Raw genomic sequence first — 15,329 nt, forward strand, 5'->3', positions numbered from 1 at the left:
TTCTGGAGGAAGCCTCAGACAAGGCTTTTTGTGGGGTGGGTGTGGGAACCTGAGTAGGACTGAGAGCTGGAGGTTTCAGGGCTGGGAGGACTGCAGGACAGAAGGCGCTATTAGTTCAGCTCATGAACACTGAGCAGTTCCACTTCCCCCTTTTCAAAGTAAGCATGGTGTGTTGGGGAAGAGACAGGCCTTACATCACCCCTTGATAGGCCCAGGGATCTAGCTATTAAAAACAGGAAGTGAGCCAGCAGAGACTAAGGAGGAACTAGCTGGGGGTGCCCTGTCTGCCTCCAACTCCAGGGAGCCTGCCAGCCACCTTAACTTAGTCTAGGCGGATGACAGAGGACAAATAGACCAGCTTGACTGAAGTCTCCTGAGAGCCTGGGAAGGAGACCCAGGACAAGAGTCTGAGCATGACTTTGGAGGAACAGGTTGTAAGAAAGGGGATGAAGAGCTAGAGCTGCAGGCAGTTACTCCCTAGAGGAAGGAGGAAGGAGCAGAAGTCTGAGACACAGACTCGGATGGCCGTGTGGATGCAAGCAGCTGTCCAGGACCTTCAGAGGACCATTTTGAGCCCATTTATTGAGAACCAAAAATAAGAATATCAGGATGGACCTCCAGCACCAGGGTTTACACTCTGCCACCTACTATGCACGTCCAATCAACATTCCCAGCACTGTGCAATAGAACAATGCAATGCTGAAAATTTCTATGGCTAGGTTTTCCAATTTGGTAGCCATTGGACTCAGGTAGTTAATGGCTACTATATTGGACATCAGAGCTCTAGCCCCATGTGTAAGGTGAACAAAGAGCTGCCTTCCAATATTTCTTTTATTCCCTCCCACTCCTTCCATTCTTTCACACCCTCCTCTTGTGCCTCCGGCTCTCAGTCAATAATTATGTTGTAATGAGTTGAATTTCATAGGCCATAAGCTCATGTAAAATGAATATATAAAGGCCGGGCGCAGTGGCTCACGCCTATAATCCCAGTACTTTGGGAGGCCGAGGTGGGTGGATCACAAGGTCAGGAGATCGAGACCATCCTAGCTAACATGGTGAAACCCCGTCTCTACTAAAAATACAAAAATTAGCTAGGCGTGGTGGCAGGCGCCTATAGTCCCAGCTACTCAGGAGGCTGAGGCAGGAGAATGGTGTGAACTCAGGAGGTGGAGCTTGCAGTGAGCCGAGATGGCACCACTGCACTCCAGCCTAGGTGAGAGTGCGAGATTCTGTCTCAAAAAAAAAAAAAGAATATATAAAATACCTTGTTTTTGTATAACTGAATTTCATTTCTATCCCAAGTGCCCATGCAGCCTAGTGGCAGAGATTTACTGTGAATAAACTCAGGTTAAATGTGGTCAAGTGACTGCTTCCTTCCTCTCTTCCTCCAGAGTGCATCTAAGTCTTCAGACAGGTCAGAGTGTGTAGCCAGCACTCCAGCATTTGGAAGAGGGGCATCTGGAGCCTTAGGGGCCACTGTCTATGCTAACATTAAGCTATTAGTCCTTGTCCTATTCATTGAATCTCCAAACTTCATTACTGGGTTATTCGATTCTTCCCTTTCCTGCAGGGGCAGAAGGAACAGCTCCAGAATCCCTTCTTAAAAACTTACAGCAGCATCTAACTCTACTGTTCCACCTGTCCACATATTCCCATACTTTCTATCCCTTTGCTAATAATAAAAGCAACTAACATTTATTGAACATTTTTCATGTACCAGGAAAATTCTAAACACTTTATTTATTTATTTATTTATTTATTTATTTATTTACCAAGATGGAGTCTCACTCTGTTGCCCAGGCTGGAGAGCAGTGGTGCCTTCTCAGCTCACTGCAACCTTCACCTTCTGGGTTCAAGTGATTCTCCTGCCTCAGCCTTCCAAGTAGCTGGGATTATAGACACCCACCACCATGCCCAGCTAATTTTTCTTTTGTTTTTTTTTTCTTTTGTTTTGTTTTGTTTTTCTTTGTTTTGTTTTCCTTTTGAGACAGTGTCTCCCTCTGTCGCCCAGGCTGGAGTGCAGTGGCACGATCTCGGCTCACTGTAACCTCCGCCTTCTGGGTTCAAGCGATTCTGCTGCCTCAGCCTCCCAAGTAGCTGGGACTACAGGTGCCCGCCACCATGTCCAGTTAAGTTTTTGTATTTTTTTTAGTAGAGACAAGGTTTCACCCTGTTGCCCAGGGTGGTCTTGAACTCCTAAGCTCAGGCAATCCACCCACCTCAGCCTCCCAAAGTGCTGGGATTACAGGCATGAGCCACCGTGCCCAGCCTATTCTAAACATTTTAAAACAACTAGCCCATTTAGTCTTCCCAACAACTCCCTGAGGTAAATACTGTTATTATTCTCATTTTGCAGATGAGAAACTGATGCACAGAGAGGTAGTGTGATAAAAGCTCACACAGATAGTATTCTTGTTGAGGTGGTGGATGTCTTAACTAGTTTGACTTAATTCTTCCACATTGTATTCATACATTATAACATCACTTTGTACCTCACAAATTTACAGTTACAAATTGTCAATTTACAGTGAAAAGAGTTTTGATAGATTTTGCTATTTAAAAAATAACTGATAATAAAGAAAGCATTCTTGGGCTAGGATCTCAAAAGCCAATATTACATATGCATTTACTTAGCAATACAACTTCCATGAGTCGATCCCAAAAATACTCTGGCAAATGTCTGACACAAGGTTCTTTGTTGCAGCACTCGTTGTAATAACAAGGGGCTAGAAACTACCAAAATATCCATCAACAGGGGATTATGTGAATAAATTATGGCATATTTACACAGTGGAGTACTATGAAGCCATAAAATGGAATGACAGCTATCTTTGTATACTGTAGTAGAGTGATCTTCAGAATATATTGTTAGGCTGGGCATGGTGGCTCATGCCTATAATCCCAGCACTTCAGAAGCCTGAGACAGGAGGATCACTTGAACCCAGGAGTTCAAAACCAGCCTGGCCAACCTAGTGAAACCTTGTCTCTACAAAAAAAATAGAAGGAAAATTAGCCAGGCGTGGTAGTGCACGCCTGTGACCCCAGCTGTTCAAACGGTTGAGGTAAGCAGATTGCTTGAGCCCAGGGAGTTGAGGCTGCAGTGAGCCATGTTCACAACACTGCACACTGGTCTGGGCAACAGGGCAAGACCCTGTCTCAATAAATAAATAAATAATAAATAAATAAAATATAAAATGTATATACATATATTATATATATAGTTAAGTAAAAGAAGAAAAGTGTATGGTATGCTAACATGTACAAAAGAGGGGAAATCAATATATACATTTGCTTATATTTTTTAATAAAAGAAAAGAACTTTTTAAAAAATGGCTATGAGAAAGGAAGACATCAGAGTACAAAGAACAAGTATAGAAGCTAGACTTACCTGAATATACTTATTTTGAAAATTTGGCTATGGAACGATGTAAATGTTCCACATAATCATTAAAACAAAATGGAATTTTAAATAAAGTAACCTCTAAAATGAAAGCAAAATGAAATGAATGTATAAAACTATGTATTAAATTGATGGTATAAGTGCTCAGAGAAGAATTACTTCAAATGACTTTAAACATAGTAATTTGTACATTCCCATCAGGATATACCCAAAGGACAAGAAGAACTGCCAAAAAAAGAAAAGTTTTTAATTTTTTTTCTTTTTTCTTTTTTTTTTTTTTTTTTTTTTTTGGAGATGGAGTTTCACTCTTGTTGCCCAGGCTAGAGTGCAATGGTGTGATCTTGGCTCACTGCAACCTCCGCCTCCCAGGTTCAAGGAATTCTCCTGCCTCAGCCTCCCGAGTAGCTAGGATTACAGGCACGTGCCACCATGCCTGGCTAATTCTTTTTGTATTTTTAGTAGAGATGGGGTTTTTCCATGTTTGTCAGGCTGGTCTCAAACTCCCGACCTCAGGTGATCTGGCCCCCCTCGGCCTCCCAAAGTGCTGGGATTACAGGTGTGAGCCACCGCACCTGACCAGTTTTTAATCTTAGAACGTTTTCCATAATCATATTATTAATAGAAGTTGTTATTTTATACATTATAAGATAAAGCAAATAAATCTAATGTTATTGCCACTAAAACCAACATTTTCAGCTTAAGAAAAAATATAAATATAAAAGAAGTAAAAATGCTATACCTTAAATTGAAATTTAAAATATCAGTATGAACTCAAGATCTCCTAAAACATTTTTCTCTAGCTCTACCCACTAAAAAGGCCTAGAAACAATTACCAATGCAGTAACTATGAACACCCCTAGAGAAAAGGTTGCAATATCAAAACCATTTCCCACAAAAGAACCAGGGCTCCTAGGAGAAACAGCTGATTCAAGGTCTGGAGCAAAAAATGTACAAGATGAACCAGGAAGATTTTTTCATTCCAGAAAGCAATAAAGCTATAGTGTCATGTCAAAAAGACTCAGAAGCCAACGTGAAGAGGCTCTTGTTGACCAAAGATGAGGCAATTGAAGAATCAGTAGAGTTTAAAATAAAACAGATTCAAAATCCATAAGTTTATAAGGATACTGAAAAAAAAAATGGTGCATTGGCTAATTATCCTGATTTGATCATTACACACTGTACACATGTATTGAAATATCATATACTGTACCCCATAAATATGTACAACTATCAAGCGTCAATTACAGGCAACTTATTTGCTATATTTTCCTTGTTTTTCTGATTTTTTTTTTTTTTTTTTTTTGAGATGGAGTTTCACTCTTGTTGCCCAGCCTGGAGTGTAATGGTACAATCTCAGCTCACTGCAACCTCTGCCTCCCGGGTTCAAGCGATTCTCCTGCCTCAGCCTCCTAAGTAGCTGGGATTATAGGCATGCGCCACCATGCCCAGCTAAATTTTTATATTTAGTACAGACGGAGTTTCACCGTGTTGGTCAGGCTGGTCTCGAACTCCTCACCTCAAATGATCCACCCACCTCAGCCTCCCAAAGTGCTGGCATTACAGGCATGAGCCACTGCGCCCAGCCAATTTTTTAAATAAGTAGGTATGGAGCCATCCTTGAGTCAAGACAGTAACAGCAGTAGCAATCTTTTTATGATACTTATTGTCAAATTGTATACTTTAAGAATGCACAGTTTATGTTATATAATTTATATTTCAATAAAGCACCTAAGAAAGCAAGAAAGAAAAGGGAGGGAGGGAAGGAAGGAAGGAAGGAAGGAAGGAAGGAAGGAAGGAAGGAAGGAAGGAAGGAAGGAAGGAGGGAGGGAGGGAGGGAGGGAGGGAGGGAGGGAGGGAGGAAGGAGAAGGAGAAAGAGAAGGAGAGGGAAAGAAAGAAAGAAAAAGAGAGAGAGAAGGAAGGAAGGAGAGAGGGAGGGAGGGAGGGAGGAAGGAAGGAGAAGGAGAAAGAGAAGGAGAGAGAAAGAAAGAAAGAAAAAGAGAGAAGGAAGGAAGGAAGGAAGGAAAAGAAGGAAGGAAGGAAGGAAGGAAGGAAGGAAGGAAAGAAAGAAAGGAAAGAAAGAAAGAAAGAAAGAAAGAAAGAAAGAAAGAAAGAAAGAAAGAAAGAAAGAAAGAAAGAAAGAAAGAAAAAGAAAGAGAAAGGAAGGAAGGAAGGAAGGAAAGAAGGAAGGAAGGAAGGGAGGAAGGAAGGAGAAGGAGAAAGAAGGAGAGGGAAAGAGAGAGAGAAGGAAGGAAGGAAGGAAAGAAGGAAGGAAGGAAGGAAGGAAGGAAGGAAGGAAGGAAGGAAGGAAGGAAGGAGGGAGGGAGGGAGGGAGGGAGGGAGGGAAGGAAGGAAGGAAGGAAGGAAGGAAGGAAGGAAGGAAGGAAGGAAGGAAGGAAGGAAGGAAGGAAAGGAGGGAGGGAGGGAGGTGGCTCATGCCTGTAATCCCAGCACTTTGGGAGGCTGAGACGGGCGGATCACGAGGTCAGGAGATCGAGACCATCCTGGCTAACCCGGTGAAACCCCGTGTCTACTAAAAAATACAAAAAACTAGCCAGGCGAGGTGGCGGGCGCCTGTAGTCCCAGCTACTCGGGAGGCTGAGGCAGGAGAATGGCGTGAACCCGGGAGGCGGAGCTTGCAGTGAGCTGAGATCCGGCCACTGCACTCCAGCCTGGGCTACAGAAGAAGCTCTCAACCTGGATCACTCACATGCGCAGTTCACAAGAGTTCGCACTCCTGCGAGAATGGAATGCTGCTGCTGATCTGACAGGAGGCAGAGCTCAGGTGGTAATGCGAGCGATGGGGAGCAGCTGTAAATACGGATGAAGCTTCGTTCAGTGGCCCACCATTCACCTCCCACTGTGCGGCCTGTTAGGAATCAGGCCGAGGACCAGTACAAGGGATTGGGGGCTCATGTGTTAGATGACACCACCGGGATGCAATCCACAAACCAGAAGGTAGAAGACTCTACAAGACAAATACTATATATATATATATTACAACCTCCACCTCCCAGGTTCAAGTGGTTCTCCTGCCTCAGCCTCTCAAGGACTACAGGCATGTGCCACCACACCTGGCTAATTTTGTTGTTGTTGTTGTTGTTTGTTGTTTTGAGGGGGGTTTATTGTTGGTGGTGGTGGTGGGTTTTTTGTTGTTGTTGTTGTTTTGGAAGTAATGCGTTTTCACTGTGTTGGCCAATCTGGTCTTGAACTCCTGACCTCAAGTGATCCACCAGCCTCAGCCGCCTAAAATGCTGGGATTACAAACATGAGCCACCCCACCCAGCCCCTTATTTCTTCAATAAACAAACTGAAGACAGAGCAAGGGAAAATCTCTCCAATCCTGCTTATTCCACCTTCCACACTTAAAAAAGAGAGAAAGGGAGAGCCTAAAGGGTAAAAGAGACTTAATTATTACCAATCAGTGGATTGTGTGGACCTTGTTTAGATCTTGATTCAAATGAATACAATATGTTTTTTAAATTATGCAACAATTGGGTATATATATACACACATACACACACACACACACACACACACACACACATATATATATATATTTTTTTTTTTTTTTGAGACACAGTCTAGTTCTGTTGTCCAGGCTGGAGTACAGTGGCACCATCTCAGCTCACTGCAATCTCTGCTCCTGGGTTCAAGTGATTAGCTGGGATTACAGGCGTGCACCACCATGCCTGGCTAATTTTTGTATTTTTAGTGGTGATGTGGTTTTGCCATATTGGCCAGGCTGGTCTCAAACTCCTGACCTCAAGTGATCTGCCCACCTCAGCCTCCCAAAGTGCTGGGATTACAGGCATGAGCCACTGTGCCTGGCCAATTGAGTATAGTTAAACATGGTGGATGTTGGATGCTATTAAGAATTTGTTGTTTAGTGTTTTGTTTTGGTTTGAGACGGAGTCTCCCTCTGTTGCCCAGACTGGAGTGCAGTGGTACCATCTCGGCTCACTGCAACCTCTGCCTCCCGTGTAGCTGGGATCACGGGCGCATCCCACCATGCCCAGTTAATTTCTGTATTTTTAGTAGAGGCAGGGTTTCACCATATTGGCCAGGTTGGTCTCAAACTTCTGACCTTGAGTGATCCACCCGCTTCAGCTTCCCAAAGTGCTGGGATTACAGTCTTGAGCCACCGTGCCCAGCCAATTCAGTATATTTAAACATGGACTGGATATTGGATGATATTAAGAATTTGTTGTTGGTTTTTTAGGTGTAATAATAATAATTGTGGCTACATGGTTAAAGTTCCTTTTTTAGAGAGACATGGAGAAATGTTTGCAGATGAAATGATATGATGTTTGAGATCTGCACAGAAACTATCTCATAAAGGAGAGGGTAGATGGGCATATAATTAAAGAAGTTTATCCATAAGTTGATCACTTTAAGCCGGGTGATGAGTATGTAAAGGTTCATTACATTATTCCCTTTACTTTTGTAAATGCTTAAAATTTCCCATACTGAAAAAGAAAAAAAGCTAATATTCGTTTATTTTCATTCTTTTCTTTCTGCACTTCTGCTATAAAAACAACCTCCAACGCCAAAGGAACCAGAGAAATGTGATAAGATAAAAGGCATTACACCAAAAAAGAAATACATTGGCTAGTACTTCAAACTACCTAGAAACAGATGTATAGACCAATGGAACATAATAGAGAGATCAGAAATTAATCCCTGCAACTACAGCCAACTCATTTTTCAACAAAGGTGCAAAAAACACACATGGGGGAAAGGACAGTCTCATCAATATATGGTGCCAGGAAAATTGGGTATCTGTATGCAAAAATATGAAACTAGACCCCTACCTTTCACCATGTACAAAAATCAACTCAAAATGAATTAAACATTTAGATCTAAGACCCAAAACTATGAAACCGTACTAGAAGAAAACATGGGGACACATTTTTTGACATTGGTTTGGACAAGGGTTTTTTAGATAAGACCTCAAAAGCACAGGCATAGGCCGGGTGCAGTGACTCATGCCTGTAATCCCAGAACTTTGGGAGGCCGAGGTGGGCGGATCACATGAGGTCAGGAGTTCGAGACCAGCCTGGCCAGCATGGCAAAACCCGGTCTTTGCTAAAAACACAAAAATTAGCTGGCCACGGTGACACATGCCTGTAGTCCCAACTACTCTTGGGAGACTGAGGCAGGAAAATTGCTTGAACCCAGAAGGTGGCAGTTGCAGTGAGCTGAGAGTGCGCCACTGCACTCTAGCCTGGATGACAGAGCAACACTCTGTCTCAAAAATAAAAATAAAGCACAGGCATCAAAAGCAAACATAGACAAATGGAATTACATCAAACTGAAAAGCTTCTGCACAAAAGAAACAATCAACGCACGAAGAGATTACACACAGAATGGGAGAAAATATTTGCCAACTATACATCTGGTTAATATCCAGAATATATAAGTAACAGACAACTCAATAGCAAAAAACAAATCAAAAACAAAAACAAAAAACAAACCAAATAATCCAATTTTAAAATGGAAAAAAAGACCCGAATAGACATTTCTCAAAATAAGACTTACAAATGGCCAACAGATATTTGAAAGAATGCTCAATATCACTAGTCATCAGGGAAATGCAAATCAAAAGCATAAACATATCATCTCACTCCAGTTAGAACCACTATTATCAAAAAGACAAAAGACGAGTGTTGGCAAGGATGCAGACAAAAGGGAACCCTTACACACTTTTTGTGGGACTGTAAATTAGTACAGCCATCATAGAAAACGGTATGGAAGTTCCCCCCAAAATTAAAAATGAAACTACCATATGATCCAGGAATCCAACTACTAGGTATACATCTAAAAGAAATAGGCTGGGCCCAGTGGCTCATGCCTGTAATCCCAGCACTTTGGGAGGCTGTGACAGGCGGATCTTGAGGCCAGGAGTTTGAGACCAGCCTGGCCAACATGGTAAAACCTTGTCTCTACTAAAAATACAAAAAATTAGCTGGGTGTGGTGGCACGTGCCTGTAGTCCCAGCTGCTTGGAAGGCTGAGGCAGGAGAATTGTTTGAACCTGGGAGGCAGAGGCTGCAGTGAGCCGAGATGGCACCGCTGCACTCCAGCCTGGACAACAAAGTGAGACTCTGTCTTGAAAATAAAATAAAATAAAGGAAAGGAAAGGAAATCAGCATGTCAAAGAGGTATCTGTGCTCCCATATTTATTGCAGCGTTATTCACAATAGCCAGTGTATGGAATCAATCTAAGTGTCTATCAACGAACGAATGGATGAAGACAATGCAGTGCATGCAAACGATGGAATACTATTCAGCCATAAAAAAGAACTAAATCCTGTTCATTTGCGACTACCTGGATGAATCTGGTGACTTTATGTTACATGAAATAAGCCAGACACAGAAAAACAAACTGTATGTTCTTACTTATCTGTGGAACCTAAAAAAATTGATCTCCACTTGGCACAGTGGCTCAAGCCTGTAATCCCAACACTTTGGGAGGCCAAGAAAGGAGGATTGCTTGAGTCCAGGAGTTCAAGACCAGCCTGAGCAACATACCAAGACTCCATCTCTACAAAAAAAGTTAAAATTTTTTCTGGGTGGACCAGGCGCGGTGGCTCACACCTATAATTCCAGCACTCTGGGAGGCTGAGGTGCGGGGATCACGAGGTCAGGAGTTCGGGACCAGCCTGACCAATATGGTGAAACCCCATCTCTACTATAAATACAAAAAAAAATTAGCCAGGCGTGGTGGCAGGCACCTGTAATCCCAGCTACTTAGGAGGCTAAGGCAGGAGAGTTGCTTGAACCCGGGAGGTGGAGGTTGCAGTAAGCTGAGATTGCACCATTGCACTCTAGCCTGGGCAACAGAGCAAGACTCTGACTCAAAAAAAAAAAAAAATTCTAGGTGGGATGGTACATTCCTGAGGTTCTCAGCTACTCAGGAGGCTGAGGCAGGAGGATCATTTGAACCCAGGAGTTCAAGGCTGCAGTGAGCTGTAATCGCACCACTGCACTCCAGTCTTAAAACAAAAAAAAATTTTTTTTGTTTTAAGTCTCATAGAAGTAGAGGGTAAAATAGTGGTTACTAGAGGGTAAAACAGTGGTTACTAGAGGCTAGGGAGGGGTTGGCAGAGGGAGGAGGAGGAGAGGTTGGCCAATAGGTACCACGTTACAGTTAGGTAGAAGAAATAAGTTCTGGTGTTCTATTGCACAATAGGGTGACTATAGTTAAGAATAACGTACATCTCAAAATAGCAGAAAAGAGGATTTGAAATGTTCTCGCCACAAAGAAGCGATAAATGTTTGAGGTGATGGATTTTCTAATTACCTTGATTTGATCATCATAGTGTATATATGTATTGAAATATCACGTTGTACCCCATAAATACAATCATTATGTGTCAATTAAAAATAAAATAATTACAGGTGTGAGCCACCATGCCCAGCCTGAAGTGCCATATTGAATATATGAGTCTAGAGCTCAGACTGTCTCCCTCTCAGTTACCAAACAACCCTTACTTCTTTCACACTGGCCTTCTTTCTTTTCCTGAACAGGCCAAGTTTCCTCCAGCCTCAGGACCACAGCATTGCTATTCCTGTTGCCTGGCACATTTCTCCCCTAGATGACCACGTGACTAGCTCCCCCTAAACATGCAGATCTCAGGTCAAATATCATCTAATGAGAAAATCCTTGCTTGGCCAGGCGCGGTGGCTCACACCTGTAATCCCAGCACTTTGGGAGGCTGAGGTGGGTGGATCACCTGAGGCCAGGAGTTCTAGACCAGCTTGGCAAACATGGTGAAACCCCATCTCTACTAAAAATACAAAAATTAGCCAGGTGTGGTGGCGGGCGCCTGTGATCCCAGCTACTCGGGAGGCTGAGGCAGGAGAATTGCTTGAACCAGGGAAGCAGAGGTTGCACTGAGCTGAGATCACACCATTGCATTTCAGCTTGGGTGACAGAGTGAGACTCTGTATCAAAGATAATAATAATAATAATAAAAGAAAATCCTCACTCAAGACCCAAGCTAAACTCAATATAAGGAGTGAGCCAGGGATCCACATTGGTCAGATTTTGCTGTGATAATGATGCATAAAAGACAACTTCCAGAAGCCTGGTGCTTACAACAGTAAACATTCACTTCTCGCCCAGGGATCTGTGGGTCAAGCTGGGGCTCTGCTGGGCTTTCTGGGGCTGGCTGGGCTGGGCTCCAGGCTGTGGGGTGAGTAGGTGACTGTCTCGTACATCTTCTCATTTGGAGTCCAGGCTGAAGGAGCTTCCACTGTCTGGGACTTGTGGTTCTCATGACCGAGGACGGTTGCTCAAAGGGGTGAATGGAAACACTTTGTGCCTTGGGCCTGGCCTCTGTGACTTCCACACATATTCTCATGGCCAAAGCAAGTCACATGGCCAAGTGCAATATCAACAGGGTGAGGAAGTATATTCCTCCCATAGTGGTGGGGGCTGGGGAAAGTAAATATTTGCTGAACAGTAATACAATCTACCAAATGACCCAATTCTTTTTTCCCCCTAGATGGCTATGTTTATTGAGTCATCCCTCCACACTCGTGAAATACCATCTTTTACAAATGAATGAATGGATGAAAAATGTGCCTTTCAAGGCAGGAGGATCCTCCCCATGCTTCAAATGAGAAACCTGATGCTCAGAGAAGGGAGTGAGTCACCCAAGGTCCCAGAAGCCACCTGTGGCAAGCCCAGCCTGTCGGGCTCCTCAGTTCACTTCTCTACATACAATAAATGAGGCAGGAAAGTGCAATTTTCTGGGCAGCGAGGACACATCACCCGTCCTGCCCTCCCACTGAGGCTTGGTTGACAGGCCCATAAACAGGGGGCAAATATACCAAAGGGTTTCCTTGCTGATTCAATCTTGGGGCTCACTCTGAAGCCAAGTAGGACCTTGATTTGTCATTTCCGGGTCTCTGAACCACAGATGTTAAGTACGTATTGAGCGAGTGAGTCACTGGTACTGTGGACGTTTTAATTGCTGATTAAGTGTTCCGTGAATTCTGGGTCCCGCCCCAACTGTGCCTGTCCCTAAGGTACAGACAGTAATCTCTACTTCTTCGGGGACCTGCAGTGTCTAACGCCAACTAGGGTACACAGTGACACTTAAAAATGAGGCATAGGCATAGAGCTGGGTATGGTGGCTCACGCCTGTAATCCCAGCACTTTGGGAGGTCGAGGCGGGCAGATCACTTAGGCCCAGCATTTCAACATCACCCTGGGCAACATGGCAAAACTCTGCCTCTACCAAAAAAAAAAAAAAGGCCAGGTATAGTGGCGTGCACCTGTGATCCCAGCTACTCAGGAGGCTGAGGTGCTAGGATTGCTTGAGCCCAGAAAGCAGAGGTTGCAGTGGGCCAAGATCACATGCCACTGCACTCCAGCCTGGGTAACAGAGTGAGACCCTGTCTCAAAAAAAGAAAAAAAAGTAGGCTGGGCACGGTGGCTCATGCCTGTAATCCCAGCACTTTGGGAGGCCGGGGCGGGTGGATCACGAGGTCAGGAGATCGAGACCATCCTGGCTAATACGGTGAAACCCCGTCTCTACTAAAAACACAAAAAATTAGCCGGGTGTGGTGGTAGGCGCCTGTAGTCCTAGCTACTCAGGAGACTGAGGCAGGAGAATGGCGTGAACCCGGGAGGCAGAGCTTGCAGTGAGCCGAGATTGCGCCACTACACTCCAGCCTGGGCAACGTCTCAAAAAGAAAAAAAAAAAAAAAAGGTACAAGGCTTAGGAAAATTCTGGAAGGACATGCCTCAGATAAACAGTGGGCAACTCTTTTGAAGCAAGTTTACTTAGAACTTTAACTCTCTGCTTTAGGTCTTTATGTAGCATTGTAACCGTCCACAATCAGTATAGATTGCTTCTACAGGTGTGAGTATAGGTATGCTTCTGTTTGCATAGGTAACATTCAGAGAACCAATCTGAAACTGGTCTAAGTTCATACTAGCGTGCAAAAAGCAATTACTTGCTGATTGGTTTGGAAACTCCTGAAAATCCTTTTCCTCCAGAATCCTTCTCCCACACATTGTCAGAAGCCTGCTTTCAGAAACACTGAGTCAATTCCCAATCACTCCTTCAGTTGGTAAGCCCAGGAGCACCTACAACACGCCAAGTGCTGAGTGAGCCACCAGGGTGACAGGTGATAAGCAGGGAAACAGGTGGTAGCCCGAGTCAGCGCGGCCTGCATTCAGACCATAGCTGACATGGATGGCACCGGACCATGGACCAGACACTGTGCTAAATGCCCCACAAGGATTATCACGTTTAATCCACACGACAAGTTGATGAGGCAGGCACTATTATTATCCTGTTTGACAGCTGTGGAAACTGAAGTGCAGAGAGGCAAAGGAACTTGCCCAAGGTCACATAACTAGCAGATGGTGGAACTGACATTTGATTCCAGAGTCTGTGATCCCCACTGTGACCCAAAACTGCTTCCCACTAGGAACTTGTCCAGATTCCATAGGCAGTAAGTGGCAGAGTCAAAATTCAAACTCAGAAAAGTTCATCAGCCTCCAAAGAATATTGTTTTAACTGATAAGATGTCCTCCCTTCCAACCCCCTCGATTTCTGGATCCAACACCAACATGCTGGGTGACCTTGGGGAGCCTCCCTGAGCCTCAGTTTTCATGGCTGCAAAATGGAAAGAACACTGCTTACCTTAAGGAGCTGCAGAGGGGCTTTCATGCGAAGACAGTTCCTCCTATGGAAATACGGTAGGCACTCAGTTGAGACACATCTGCGTTCTTTCTGGTTTCCAGGAGTTTGGGGCAGTTGGACAAGTGGACACTGGAGCAAGTCTGTGTGATAGACCAAGGGTGCACTAAGTGCTGGGCCAGAGGCTGCTGTGTACCCAGAAAACTCGACTGAAGGAACACTGGAATAAACAACCCTCAGAAGGAGGGAAGTTTTGTTCATCATCTTTCCTGTTTTCCTAGTCTGGCCCAGATCCAAAACCTCTTCTTAATCTTGTCAGGAGTTTGGCCCAGTGCCCCAGGAAGGAGCTGCCAGGAGGCTTATAGTGAGCCAAGTCTTCAAGGAAGTGATGTCTTCTGTGAGTCAAGAGAAGGCAAGAGACTTTCTGGAAGAGAGAAGGAGATAGGGACAGAAACAGGGAAGGGCTCAGCTGGAAGACCCTTCCTTGAAGAAGTGGAGAAACTGAGGCTTAGCACAGAGCAAGGTTTATTGATTGTGCTGGTGGCAGGGTTGGGGCAAGTAGCTTGTCTTCCTTCCTCCCAGGTCAGAGTCCTCTCCACTGCATGTATTGACTGCTTACCCCCTTCCTATTCTAGGACTACCCAGGCAGGGGGAGCTGCCTTCACTCACCCTTTCCCACTATTGCTTCCAGAAACATCTCCCCGTCTCTACAATGGGGACTTTGTAAGCACAGATGTGGGTCCCATGAGTACTAGAGAAGGAAGCAGTAGCTGCAAAAATCTTGGTGGGTTTGGCCATGCAGGAAATGAGGATGATAGACCCTCTGAAATAAAGAACCAATGCTTCCCACACACCTACTGTGCGTCTGTGCAATGCCAGGCATATTCAACATGTTGTTACGGGATCCTCGGGCTGTCATTTCACCAGCCGGAAACCTCTGTGGCCAGTGGTGCCTTTGCCAGAGTTTTGCTCAGGCCCACTGCGCCCACTTGGCCTGGCAGGCTGTGCTCAGCTCGTGCTAATGGCCTGGATCCCATGCCTGCCAAGGGCGAGCGGAGCAGCGAAGGCGTGTGTGAGCAAGCAAGCGTGGGGTCCAGCCACTGTGCACAGCCAGGAACAATGACTGGTGGAGTGGGCAGCTCCAGGTGCCAGCATGAGTGCTGGCTCCCTACGAGGCTGCAGTTGGACCAGGCATCCTGCAAGCAGTTTCCACTGCTGCCTCTGGGGAATGCAGTGGTTCCTGGGGGCTTGGAGATGTCAGGAACCAC

General features: G+C 44.7%; 1 long non-coding RNA gene across 1 annotated transcript in view; it reads right to left on the bottom strand.

Moving 5' to 3' along the window:
- LOC107131116 (uncharacterized) overlaps window positions 1-14,288 on the bottom strand; it is a 294,115-nt gene extending 279,827 nt beyond the window's left edge. The window contains exon 1 of the long non-coding RNA XR_001494152.4: window positions 14,065-14,288. This is a non-coding gene — a long non-coding RNA (uncharacterized lncRNA). The remainder of the gene's footprint in view (window positions 1-14,064) is intronic.
- Window positions 14,289-15,329: the final 1,041 nt, after the last annotated feature.

The sequence above is a fragment of the Macaca fascicularis genome, chromosome 10 (assembly GCF_037993035.2).
Source record: "Macaca fascicularis isolate 582-1 chromosome 10, T2T-MFA8v1.1".
In the NCBI taxonomy this organism is placed as follows: Eukaryota; Metazoa; Chordata; class Mammalia; order Primates; family Cercopithecidae; genus Macaca; species Macaca fascicularis.